The sequence below is a fragment of the Drosophila nasuta genome, chromosome X (assembly GCF_023558535.2).
Source record: "Drosophila nasuta strain 15112-1781.00 chromosome X, ASM2355853v1, whole genome shotgun sequence".
NCBI classification, from domain to species: domain Eukaryota; kingdom Metazoa; phylum Arthropoda; class Insecta; order Diptera; family Drosophilidae; genus Drosophila; species Drosophila nasuta.
Window position 1 is genome coordinate 3,220,908 of NC_083459.1, and position 14,225 is coordinate 3,235,132.

General features: G+C 35.7%; 1 protein-coding gene across 7 annotated transcripts in view; it reads left to right on the forward strand.

Moving 5' to 3' along the window:
- Positions 1 to 296: 296 nt before the first annotated feature.
- LOC132796958 (uncharacterized protein CG43867) overlaps positions 297 to 14,225 on the forward strand; it is a 176,308-nt gene continuing 162,379 nt past the window's right edge. For all 7 annotated transcript variants that reach the window (XM_060808331.1, XM_060808333.1, XM_060808332.1 and 4 more), the window contains exon 1: positions 297 to 1,247. The gene's annotated coding sequence lies outside the window, so the exon portion shown is untranslated. The remainder of the gene's footprint in view (positions 1,248 to 14,225) is intronic.

Here is a 14,225-nt window from a genome sequence, read left to right on the forward strand (position 1 = left end):
TGAGCAGCAAGTCTGAGAGCGACGGCGCTCTCTCTCTCTCTATCTCTCTCTCTCCGGCTCTCTCGTTGTGCAAAAAAAAGGCAAAAACCAAAAGACCGACACACTCATACAGAAAAGGTTGTGTACAACGACGACGACAGCAACAAAAGCATAGAACGCAACTTACAACAACAAGAAGAACAAAAGCAACGCGCGTGACAGCTGCGACGCCGACAGCGCTTCGCTGCCGCCGACACTGCTATTCGGTCGTGTTGTACTCTCTTTCTTATTGGGAAAGAGCAGTTTTTCACCAGCCGTCAAGTTGTGTCCGTGTCGCGGTCGCGTCAGTCGTTCAAATGTTTGTTGTTGTCCAACCGTTTTTTTTGTGACTATTTTGTTTAAAAACTATTGCTAACGGGATTTGTTGTTGTTATTAGTGAACATCTTTAGTGTTAGTTTTGTGTATGATATTGAAGCGAATAGCAAAGCAAATTAAAACAGCACGCGTCTCCTTTTCGGCAACAACAATAACAAGTGCAAGAAGATGACGCGCAGGGCGCAGCAGCAGCCAAAGCGACAATAACAACAACAATTACATCGACAGCTGTTTGCCCAATTGTGGTAAAATCGAAAATTAATGTAAAGCCAGTCAACGAATTTATAATAATGAGTTTATTGTGAAAAATACTTGTCAACAACACCAACAGCATCAGCTCAGCATTCGAAAACAAACGGAACAACTCAAAATTTACGGTTTTTTTTTGTGTGTGTCTTGCTCCCTGTACGTTTGTGGGAGAGAGAAGAGTGAGAGACGCCACCCAACTGCGACCACCACAATAACAAAAGCAACGGCAAAAACAGCAGCAAAAACAAAAAGAAGTGTTTGCAAGTTTTTTTTCGTGTGTGTTTTTTGTGTTTTTTTTTTTGTTTGCCTGCGCAGTTGGCGCTCTCACGTGTTTGCGCCGACTGCGACGCCGGCTGCGACGCTCTGCCGCGTTTTGATAAATGCAAAGAAATTCCCATGCGGCCGTTTAGTACATTTTCTACAGCTTATTTCGTGTGCCGCCTACTGTTACATTTGTGTACAGTGTGACTGCTGCTAAGATTATTACATGGACTTCTGCTGCTCCTTACGTTGCTGTTATTGCTGATGCTCCAGCAGCGATGTAGCCGCTCTACTGGGCAAGCCAAATATCCCATTTACTTTTGGACGCAGCGCTGCCTGCAGTGGTCATTGCAAACACAGAGAGCGAGAGAAAGAGCGTGAGGTGAGTAATTCTGTGGTCATGCATTGCTGACTCGTTGATCGCTTTGCTTGAAACGGTGCTTTGGGGGAGTAGAAGAAATTCAATGAAATGCATCATGCACTGGACACTGAACATGTCGATGCGCGATTACCACTACTCATAATCGTATACATTGGAGCAAGTCTTATTTGTACTGCTCATTTTTTAACGGCAATTAAATACAAGCATAATGAAGAGTCAAAGGGGATTGAGTAAATTCTTTAAAATACCAGATAACTATGTATATTAGTGATACGAATTTTTAATATAATGATATCTATTATGATAGAACATTTTATAGTAAAATTGAAATATCTGCACTGCTCACTTTTTTATCAGCAAGTAAATGATAGATTACTAATATAAAGCAAGTTTAGCACACACATTAAAATGAATAAAAGTTATCAAATATCTGAGATTAAGATAATAATATTTTTGTATGGCTGAGATAAATTTCTGCTTAAAATTGTTGAATATTTCATTAATTAATAAATGTAAATATTTCACAAGTGTGGTTGAAAGTGATAAAAGTACTTGAATACAGACATTAAATATTTATTTAAGCAAAATATGATATTGTCGGGGATTACAATATTTTATATACGTATGTATGTTATAATTTCGTTAATATGAAAATAGAAGTGGACAGTACTTAAATATTTTCTATTTAATACAGTCTGTGGTGTTAAGATATACATATAGTAAAAATTCCATTATATAAAAGTTTCTTAATGTTAATTTTTATATAGAATTTAGTTTTGGGCAACACAACTAAGCAAACTCAGTTGTTTGGCAAACGTTTTAGTAATTTAAAAATGAAATAAAAGCTTTTCTAAGTTACGCCATTGTCTGCGTATGTCTGTTGTGTCATGATAGTGGATTAGTATTGGGAGCTAGATGGATTTCATGGTCATATTTTGTAGAGTCTTGTTCGTGTTAGAACAGCTGCTATTTGTCCTGGTTGAATTTTGCAATATCCTCTCAACGCACTCCGCACTCTGCACACTTCGCACCACACCCACGAGACAGTGTCGTGCATTGCACAGTGCCATCAATAAGTATGTCAACCGAGTCAACAGCATTAGCACAGCAGACGAAAGTGGAAATGTGGTGGTAAGGGGGAGTGGTGGATGAGAAAGGTAGCGATGAGGTTGATGAGGAAAACGGACTTGCAGCATTTGTCGTCGATGTCGTCGCTCATTTGGCCGAAAAACCGAAAAAGCAACTGGCGACAACAACCAACAGAAATAAATAAAAATGTAGAAGAAAGCAGGAAAATAGAATAGAGCAAACCCAAAAAAAAGAAAAAATCCAACGAAACGAAAGACAAATCAAGAGAAAAGGCATTCAATGAGGCGGTGTCCCCAACATAGCGCAATATACCAAACAATTCCATTGATTTTTCTTGTGGGAATACGACAACGAGTAGTTGTAGTTGCCACTGTGCAAGGCACAAGGAAAGCAAAGGAAACGAAACGAAACGAAACGAAAGGCAAGGCAAGGCGAGGAAAGCAAAGGAGCAGGCCATAGAAAATAGACATAGACATAGACACAATACACCCTCCCTCCACCCTCCACCCTCCACCCCCAACCCCACTTGTCCCACTGTGCAGCACAGTGTGCAGCACCCTTCTTCTGGGGCTGACTGTGTTCGCGTCGTTGAACTTTTTGCAACATGCTTCTATAGTAGCTTGCTTTATTTTTGTACCTTTTACCTTTTGCTTCCTACCACTTCCACTTCCACATCCACGTCTACTTCCTCTTTCTATATCTTTGCCTTCGAAACGGAATTTATGTTAATTTGGTGCTACATTCCTGGAACCATATCCTTTGTCTTATTTGTTTAGCAATGACTTTGTTTTGCTTGGCTTTTCTACCTCAAAATAAACTCTACGATTTTTTTCTTCTTTTCGCTGGAGTTTGGGGTTTAGTTTTTTTTTTTCGACGGTGCCGTTAACCCTTTGCTTGCAAAAGTTTTTCCATTGAGATATTTATGCTTTGCAATCGGAATGCCTCGCATAACTATTCAATGGAATGTGGGCTAAATATTTGTAATATCGTATCACTGTTTATAGAGTTTCACATTGCCCAATGACTGGGTTAGGTGTGGGTAAGGGGAAGGCTGTGTAAACAAGCTGTCTGTTGTCTGCTGACTGCGGCTCAATTGATTTGATTTTGATTGCCCATTGGGCAATTATCTGTGGTCAGAGCTCAAGTGCCGTGATTTTGTATCTAGTGCAGTTCGCATTAGCTACTGGAAAGCTTGTTCTCCTGTCACCTTTCACCTTTTTCCACATTGTTATTTACATTTTGTTCTCTTTTTTGTTCTTTTATTTTATTCTCTTCTTTTTTAATTCGCAATTCACAATTCCCAGAACATTGCATCGTTTTTTTTTTTGTGTCGTTGTATCGCTTCAACACTTTGCGAGCTTTCGACATTTGGAAATTTGTTCTGTCTAATTGATTTTCGCATTTGTTTTGCCACTTTCACATTAGTTTTCGCGCACTTTTCTTACATTTCCTTCTGCATTTAGTTCTTCTGCTGCTTACTTGTGTTTTTCCGTCTATTTGGGTCAAGTTAAGTGTTTTCTTTGAGGGTTAATTGTATATTTACTTGAAATGAACTTGAGCTCGTTTCGATCAGTACGTTTTTTCTTTAATTAGCTTTACTGTTTATAAAAAATTATATCAGATGACTTAAATCAAGTCTTCAGACAACTTTATACATTACAATTTAATTTGTACATTGAGCTTAGATTTCCCAGTTTTACATTTAGCTTAAAATATATTAAAGTTTTCGATTAAAGCTTAAAAGGCTTGTACTTTATTTTTAAAAGCTTAAATTCTAGAGTATTAACTAAGTAACTGCTTAAAAATATAGTTTTATGTTAGCTAAGCTGAATTCTTAGATAATTTTAATTGTTTTTTTTGGAAGTTGAATTTGCGGTCAAAGTAAGCTGCTTAGATGTAAGAAAAGTTAGTAAGCTTTTTTTATACTTTTTTTTTAAAAGACCGAAAAACAGTATGGAAATATTATACCTTACCTTACCTTACTTTAGGTATTGACAAAGCTGATTAATATATTAGTAAATATGATAACATATACTTTCTGGTCTAAGCTTTAAAGTACTTTTAACAAAATTTATACAAAAAACCCATCTACAAAGTTTTTTAATATATATATAATCATTTCTTTACCGAAAGCTTTAAGAAACTTTATGGACAGCTTTGTGCTTTGCTTTTAAGTTAATACGAAGTTTGTTTATACATTTGCTTCAAAGCTTCATGTGAGCTTTTCAAAATCTTCAAATGTATTGTATGTTTTAAAATTTTAATTAAAGCTGAAAGCTTCTTTGAAGCAAGCAGCTTCAATTGAAGCAAAGTTAATAAGTTTGCCGAATTTATTAACGGAAAACTTTAATAAACTTGATCGACAATTTTGTGCATTACTTTTCAATTATTACGATTTTAAAAAAAAAAAGTTTGTTGAAAGAATATTTCAAAGTTGCTTGTTACTTACTGACAAAGCTCATAAATTTATTTATAACAAAAGCTGAAGCTTAAAAGCTGCATAAACGTATAGTAAGCTTTTAAGTACATTAAATGTTTTGTGATTTAAAATTTCAATTTAAGCTAAAAGCTCCAGCTTAAATTGCATAAATGTTACATTTCGCAAATGCATTTGTTAAGGACAAAATGGAAGCGATTTAATTTGGTAATAATGCAGCTGTGGATTGGAGATTGTAACCGTTAGTTGCACCATCTGATTGCAGTAGTTTTGCGTCATTTTGTGGCATCAGCTGGCGGTGCAAAATGCAACTCTCAAATAGCAATTCCATGAACTGTACACGCACACAACATAAACATAACTTTGCCACAAAATACACACACACACACACAGCTAGACAATTTTATTTTCGTTGCTTGGTGCAGTTTTTGGTCCGAGCCATCAACATATGGCCAAACAAGCCGGCCAGAGCAACGGAAAAATATAGAGAAAAACAAAAAGAAAAAAAATTGTTGTTGAGAAGGAAACTTTAATAAAAACATGTCAAGAGCACTTTTGGTTTGAAGTAACTGCAGCAGAGCAAAAACAAAAAAAAAAAAAAAAATGGAAAAGTAAAAGAAAAAGAACTGGAAACGCCCACGCCGAGAACACGACTCCAACTATGTCTGCAACATAGCGGATGCAATGTTCCCCCCTCCACACTCCCTTCTTCCGCCTCCTCTCTTATGCGCCTTCTAGCTGTTCTTGTTGTTTTGGACTTGACCAAGTTTATTGCCTGCCTTTCTGCCTGCCATATGCAATTGCCGTAGATTATTTTGGGCGACATGGCAAAGGCGTCAACGAATCTTGCCGCATAGATTTGACACCCACTGCAATCAGACCAAAAATAGAGCTGCCACAGTTGCCCCTCTCCTCCCCCTCCTCCTCCTCCTCCACCTCCTTGCTCAACGTGATGTTGGCCGACTTGCCCAATTTTGGCCACGAGCCGACACTTGAAGACACTGCTGCTCTTCTGCTGCGTTCGCGCACTGCGTTGTCAAGTGTGTGGCAAGGCACACAAGTGGGGCAAGTGGCGCGACTGCTGTTGCAAGTGCTTTGCTGCAAGTGGCCAAAGCAAGCCGAAAGAAGAACGCACTGGACTTGGTCGCTATGCAAATGTTGCAGTTGCAGTTACATTCGCATTTTAGTGTCAAGTGCAACATATAGTTGCAACATAAGAACTGCGGCCACTGTGCGAAGGTAATTGGGCTAACTAAATGCAAACGTTTTTCCGTTTTTCGTTTCACACAGAGGGTCAATCAATTGTGACCCCAACTAGATTTCTTTTTGCGATTCAGCAAACTACTTTCAACAGATTTTCTTCAGATTTTTGTAATCTTGTCAATTTGCGAAAAGACCTGTGAGTGTTTGATACTGTTTGAGTAAATACAAAATGTTCTTAACTTAATGCACATTAATTTGCATTAAATATATTATTTGAAATCACATTCTGGAAAATTGTTGGAATCTTTTCTGATGATATTTTATCTTCTAGACTAAGCCTAATTTTATATCTAAATGAATTCTGACATGTGTTTAAATACTTCCCATTGAATAAATAGAATTATTCGAAATTATTTTATTATACGAACTCATATGTATGTATCAATTACATTAAACTTATTTATATCGGAGAAGTTTGTATTAAATTATAATTTCAAATGCAGTTCCTTAGGTCCAAGAAAACTTTACTTCTCGAAGATAAAACAAAAAATGACAAAAATTCTTCCTGTCTGTTAGATAGTTTTCTTGTTACAACCGTTGCTAAAAAGCGTCTTAATAATTACATAACACTTTACAGACTTTATGAGCTATAACTGCCAATATTCATCGATGATTTTAAACATAAATTGTTAGCCATAGGATGGAACTTTGTGTGCAGGAAATGTATGTTGCAGGCAGAGGGAGACATCTCCGACCCTATACACTATATATGTACATATATTCTTGATCGGCGTCAGAAGCCTGTCCGTCTGTCTGTCTGTCCGTCCGTATGAACATCTACATCACAAAGACGATAAGAGATAGAGATATAATTTTTTTCGGTAGCACTTGTTATTTTTGCAAGCAAATCAAGTTTGTTTCAAATTTTTGCCACGCCCATTGATAGCCTTGCACTCTATGGCATATTCAAAATGTAGCACTATATAAATATACCAAATATATCTTTCGGTATACTAGTATACTTTTGCGGTACATTAGTTTATATATTTTAAGAATAATACTGCAGTGTTTTACTTTTCTGGAAAATGTTTGGACAGTTGTTTTCTTACTTGATTTTTATTACACTTTTAAGTTAAATTACTTATGAAATGCATTCATTTAATTGACGTTAATGAAATCAATAAAAAATTGAACAAACATTTTGTATGCATCTTTAAATCAATTGCTTTTAATACGAATAAGTCAATTGCTTTGTTACTTTGCAGACTATTGCGATAAATATTTAAAGACAACATAAAATAAAAATAATTTTTCTCATGACTTTGATTTGATAAAGTTTATTATGATTGGCTTTCTTTAACTTTTAATCAACCAAAAGTATTACCTATTTTGTTAATTTGCACTTGAATAAATTGTTTTCAAATTTAAACTAAAATATGGATCAATTTTGCAATTCTATTAATGCATCTTTTTACTGTGAATTCAATTAATTAATGCTGAATTAAATAATATTTTTTTCTGTTTCATTAGTACCTTCTTAAGTTTATTTAGTTTTACTTCCTACTAAAAAGTTCAAAAATGATTACATATTTTGTTCATTGATTTTATTGAATCATTTAATTTATTTGTATTTTAACATATATTTACTTTCAATGCAATTCAATCCAACTTCTTGTGAATGTGATGCCGTTAAAGTTTATTATGATTTATTTGCTGCCATCCATTCATTCATTTGATTTCAGCATATTAATTTCCCTTCGTTACGAAATAGTTCAATCTTGCTGCCATAATCAATCATTCATCATATTATTTACATTGATTCGATACTTTGCACTCTTGAGTCGTGACTGCATTTCTATTCATTTATACAATTCATTCTTGTGTGTTGATTCACATTTGTTTATGTTTTGGCACCTTTCCTTTAGTTTCGTTTCGATTGACTTTGATCACGTTGACGTCATTTGTTTGGCAAAATCATCGTTTTATTCTGTCACCTATTTATTTATTTTGTTTTTTTTTCTGGCTTGGGATACGAATTCGATTCACTTAGTTCATGCATCGCCATTCAAATCGCCATTCACCTAAACGAAGTGGTTTGTTAACTGTCCAATGGCTCTCCTTGGAGCGTGTAACTGCGATTGCCTCATTGCCAGGACCTCCTTCTCATTCGTATCCTTTGTCTGTCTGCCACAGAGTTGTGCGGGGGACCAAAACTCTTGTACATTTAATTAATTATTTATACAAGAAAAGGTAAACGTGCCGTCGTCCACGATGCCCCCAAAAACACGCAAGAAACAAGCAAAGCTACAGCCAAATGTTGCAAGGACACAAGGACACAGGGGCAAGGGCGGGGGCGGGGGCGGGAGCGGGAGCGGTGGCAGCAAAGAAATGCCCCGTAACTGGAGCCGTAACCGTGGCAAACATTTTACGGATACATCGTCGACGTCGTTTTTTGCATAATTGATTAAATGACTGGCTATATAACGAGCAGCGGCGTTCAAATTGTTTGCTACACTAGCCTGTTAGCCTGCCGCATGCCACATGCCACATGCCACTTGCCACTTGCCACTCGCCCTCGCAGCAGCCCTGAGAAATGAGAATTTACGATGGAGAAAAATCAAGCAAGGAACCTACGTCAGAGAGCTCTCTATACCCCAAAATAAGTGTAGGTGTGTGTGTGTATGTGTGTGTGTGGCAAGTTGTATGTTGCATGTTAGTTATGGCGTCTGGCAAGTGTTGTGATTATTGGCTGAATGAAAAATGCAAAGAACGGCCAACTGGCAATTGGCAAATTCATGTCTGACTTTTCCCATTTGCCAGGCTACAAAAACGAAGGAGGGAGTACTTTTCTACCTCCCCCTCTCGGCCCCCCTTTTCCCTCCTATCGTCTTCTTCAAATGTGCCCTTGACATTGAGGAAAAGTTAAACACACTCACACACACACAAACATACACAGACACACATTTGGATCGCATTTAGTCGAGATGAGTTTGGTGTAAATTTATTGCATACTTGAGAGCGTGTTTCATTAGGGTTGCCTGCCTGCAGGGTTGCCATAAAAGTGTACATGCATAATTCATGGCAAATCCATAATTACTGCCATCACTTCTATTGATGCTAAGATCTCTAGCTACAAAAGGTTTTTCATAAATGCTAATGAAACTACTTGTAGTTTAACTAAGAGCATAAAATATGTTATGGTTATAGTAAAATTGTATTCCTGAAATTATAAATGTTACAAAACCAATATTTGCCAATGATTAAGAAATAATATTCATAGCTATGTATTATATTCCTTTTGTGTGTTGCTTTCGAAATGTGGGAAATAATAAATTTTTCAACCAGCATTTTTTCTATGTGTTGACTTCACGTAATTAAAGAAAAAAACATTTAAGCAGAAATACATTGCCGTATATTTTTGGTATATTTGTAGAATATGATGTTATTGAAAATGGGGAGCGGGTATCTCACAGTCATTTAAGATATATTTTAAAACGACAGCAAAGACAGAATTCGAGTTTTCCCTATTGCTGCCTGAAGATATAACTTAAGACATATTTAAAAATGTCGAAAAAATTATAGTTTCAATCGAGCATTATAGTACTTCTGTGTTTTCCTTGATATTATTTAGAAATTATTTTAAAAAGTTGAGGCTGTATTAAAAAAAAATACTTAATCGGTTGTTCCATTCGTTCTGTTAATTGTACTCGTACATATGTATTTAAAATAATTTTGAAACTATAGTATTTTTATTCATTCAGTTTTAAGCTATATTTTTAAAAGACAATATTATCTACATGCAATATAAAATATATAATGATCGTAATACTATAGCAAAATACCAAATATGACCTTTGGTGCATTTTAGTATCTTATCGGTATATTAAATTGGTATACTAAAAATAATACCACATCTTTTTGCTCTTATTCAAAATGGGCTGCAGCTTTCTTAATTGTTTTATTTTAATTGTATTTTTTTATGTACTTGCATAATATTCTGAAAATTTCAAGTAAATCGATGCAGCCAGAGAAAAGTTGTGCCCACTCATCATGACCTAATATTGAAATATATTTTTTGTTTGGAGAGTTTGCCACTTAAATTTAAAGCCTTCCTTTTGCATTTGATGTCGAGAGCACAGGAATTTCATTAAATTTCATTTTTTTTTCGTTTGTGGATTTATTCTTTTGGCCCGATTTGTAACTTGAACTTTGAACTTTTCGCTTGCATTGGGGGCAAAAGTCCTTGTGGCTCCACTTTGCCTATGCGGGTCCAAAACAAACACAACACCGACTAGATGTGTGTGTGTGTGTTGTTGTTGTTGAATGGCAAATACATAGAAAGCACGCTGATGACGTTGCCTCTTTTTGACTCTTTTTCCCTCGCTTGCACTATGGGACATTTTCCATTTTAACTGGCATTAAATATTACGAGTAAACCATAAGAGCTTTTTTTACTGCGAATTTTTGGTATTATGTTACTATATGCCTAAGGAATCCAACACAGAAAAGAGGTTGTGACAAAAATTAGATAAACTTGGATATTACAGAGAAAAAAATGCTAATTGAGCCAATTGTGCCAAAAAGTGCAGAATCAGAGAACTATTAATGGATTAAGAATTAACAACGCTACATCATACACATTAACTTCCTGCTAAATTATGCTAAACTTATTTTCAAAATCTTTTCCAAAGTTAAAAATTGTTCCTCAAAATCTAGCTTAAGAAGCATTTATTAAATAACAAAATTCATATATAAACAATTAATTATATTTAACATACAGTACAAACCTGCGTAATTCTTATTCATGACTTCTTTTTTATTAATGGCTTTCAACATAATTGAATAAAAAACAACGCTGACTGAAAAAAATGTGCAAACTTAGCGTACGTGCTTTTGGATACAACAGCTGAGTTTACAGCTGTTATGCTAAAAAAAAAAGAACTGTTAAGTTAGCAGTTTAATGTTTTGTTAATGCAGTGACATAACATTTTTCTAATTGGGACACTTTTATAGAACGCCAAAATGCAAGAGAAAGTGGTCAAATGCCCCATAGTGGCTTGATACACACACATACTTGAAGCAATGTACACTCGTATGCTAATGGCTGCACATATGTGTGTGTGTGTGAATGGGAGTGTGTGTAAGTTGGTGTGTCAAGTGTATATCCTTTTGGCAAGGCGAGTGCATTTTCTTGTCAACGCTGACATTTCCTGCACTTCGGCCTTGTTTTCCTTTTATTTCGTTGTATTTTTTTTGTTTTTGTTTTTTGGCTCTTCCCCCTCTTGGCACTTAAGCAGTAACTTGTCTTCCTCATCCCCTCTCCCATTTCACCTGCTTCATCTTCTTCTTCTTCTTCTGGGGAGTCTTGTGTTTTTGTTTTGATGTTGTCATTTCACGTTTAATGAGCATTTCCCCCTTTGAATTCCATTGTTTCATCTTGACAAAGCCAAGACATTATGATTGCTCCACATTTTTTTGTTATTCGACATGGTTTTCATTATGAACAGATTTAAATATATATCAAGTTGTTGCTGGAAACCTGGAAGCACTTTAAATGTTAGTATTTATTTAAGTATCGAATTTCCTGCCATAAATGTACTCAATAAATTTCTTCAGTCAGGATTGTGGTTGTATCAAGGTCAGGGTCGTCGTCATCGTAGAGTATTCCAAGTATATACCCTCTTGACTTGGCTGGCAATTAAGAGCCAAGCGAAGTCAAGCCAAAAAAACAGGAAAAAAATGAATGTATCATATATATAAAAAGAAAACAATCTTTCAGTGGCGCCGTCGACTAGTTTCATTTTTTGTTTAATCGATGGCGTCAATTGCACTCCACTTGAGTCACACAAGACTTTGGATTTGTTTTATGGCCCCTCTACATATATTGAGATACAAATGTATCTAAATATATACATGTACATATATACTATCTATTGTTGCTGGGCACCAGTTTTCTTTCGTTATAAACAATGCGACTTGACGAGCAAAATATGCTGATAAATCACTTCTGTATGTTGAAGATACTTGAAGCGAGTATCTCTGTCTAGGGAAATTAAGTCGATGAGTACTTTGTTTTCTTTATAAGAGAATATGTTAATCGAAAACAGTGGTAAACGATTTAGTATTTTTTTTTTTAGATATACATTAAATGTAGTTACTCTATTATATAGTCTTTATAGTTCTCATAACTGTTCTTCTTCAAGGTGAGATTTATACATTTATATGTATGTAACATATATATAATAAATTTAATAAATAATAATTATACCCGCTACCCATAGGGTAGAAGGGTATTACAACTTTGTGCCACCAGGAAATGTATGTAACAGGTAGAAGGAGGCATCTCCGACCCTATAAAGTATATATATTCTTGATCAGCGTCAACAGCCGAGACGATATAGCCATGTCCGTCTGTCCGTCTGTGTGTCTGTCCATCTGTCCGTCCGTCCGTATGAAACACTGGATCTCAGAGACTATAAGAGATAGAGCTATAATTTTTTTCGACAGCATTTGTTATGTTTGCCCGCAGATCAAGTTTGTTTCAAATTTTTGCCACACCCACTTTCGCCCCGCAAATCAATAAAATCGAATAACAAGCGTAATTTTTAAGCTAGAGTTGCGAATTTTGGTATATATCATAACAACTATAGTAGTTAAGATTTGGTTGCGATCAGATAAAAATTGTCGAAGTTATTAAAGAAATACTTTTGTATGGGCAAAAACGCCTACTTACTAGGGGTCTGAGTTGCTTTGGCTAACAATCTGGTATATTGTGCCGGCTATGGTATATTTTCAATGCGGTACTATATCGATATACCACATATACCATTTGGTATATTTTTAGTATTTTTGCAGTATATTTGGTATATTTTGAGAATAATACCGCAAAATATATTGCTTTTATTCAAAATGGGTAGCGGGTATCTCACAGTCGAGTACATTCGACTGTAGCTTTCTTACTTGTTTAGTATTATATTTTATTTCATTTTGTTATTCTCCTGCAAATAGCAATTGAATAAAAGTATATTTTAGAACGAATTAATCTTAAAACTAAATAGATTTTTTGAATTTTACAAAAATCGTACATTTTTGTGTTATACTTAGTATTTTTTAGTACAGTATACATATGTATAGAGGTTTAAGTATTTTGATTCCGTCTTACTTTTTACTTTAAATAAAGCAAGAGTTTTAATATTGATTTATTTGCAAAACTGGCGCCTTTTTTCTGGGGAAATATTTGGCTAAATTCTTTATGATAACACTATTCCATCAGTGTGTACTTACGAATATGAAGAGCAAACGAAAATGAAATGCGAATAACATGAAATAAGAATGCAGTTCACTTAACGTAAACAAACCACTTGAACCGTCCTTTTCTCATCTTGGCCAATAAAGGGAATGCGTCTTTTGCAAGTCGGCATTCCACCTGCTCTTTGTTGACATTATGCTAAAATATGACAAAACAAAACAAAGCTAAACAACAAAAACAAAAGCATATTAAAACTACCTGAAAGTTGTTTTGGCTTAGCCGGAACACGCTGTAAATTAACAGAATTCTGTTGAGTGCTAACAGCAGCGCAACAGCGCGTTTCAATGTAACGTTAACAGCAGCAGCACAGAGAGCAGCAGGCAGACAGAATGAGAGCGTAAGCTCAGCGAGTGGGGGAGCAGCAGAGCAGAGCGCGCAGTGCCCATGCTTGTAATGTGTGTGACTGTTGTTGTTGTTGTTGGGTTTCTTGTTGTTATTGTTGCTTTGTAAATGAGCATTTGACGTTGACGTTTTGACTGCTGCTGCTGCTGCTGCAACTGCAGTCAGTTGTTGTAGTTGTTGTAGTTGTTGTTGTTGTTTTTGCAGTCCATTGACTTTTTCAGTTTGCTCAGTTTCTTTTGCTGCTGCTTCTGATGGCGCTTTGCGCAGTTGTCACAGTTGTTACTGCTGCTGTTGTTGTTGGTGTTGCTGTTGCTGTTATTGTTATTGCCATTATTGTATAGATTTTTTCTCACTTTTGCCATGCTTACTTGTATTTTATTCATATGCATGCATAAGCATGCGCCCCGTTTTGTTTATTAACGATAAAACTTCAATCTGCGAGTTGAACGAGGCTCCAAACACACACACACACAATTGCATGAATATGCAAATGCAGCAACACAAACACACAGATACAAACACTTAGTCGTACATCGCATATCAATATGGCCTCTGTCTGGCAGCTGTGGGAGTTTTTTTTTCTCCCCCATTTTAAATA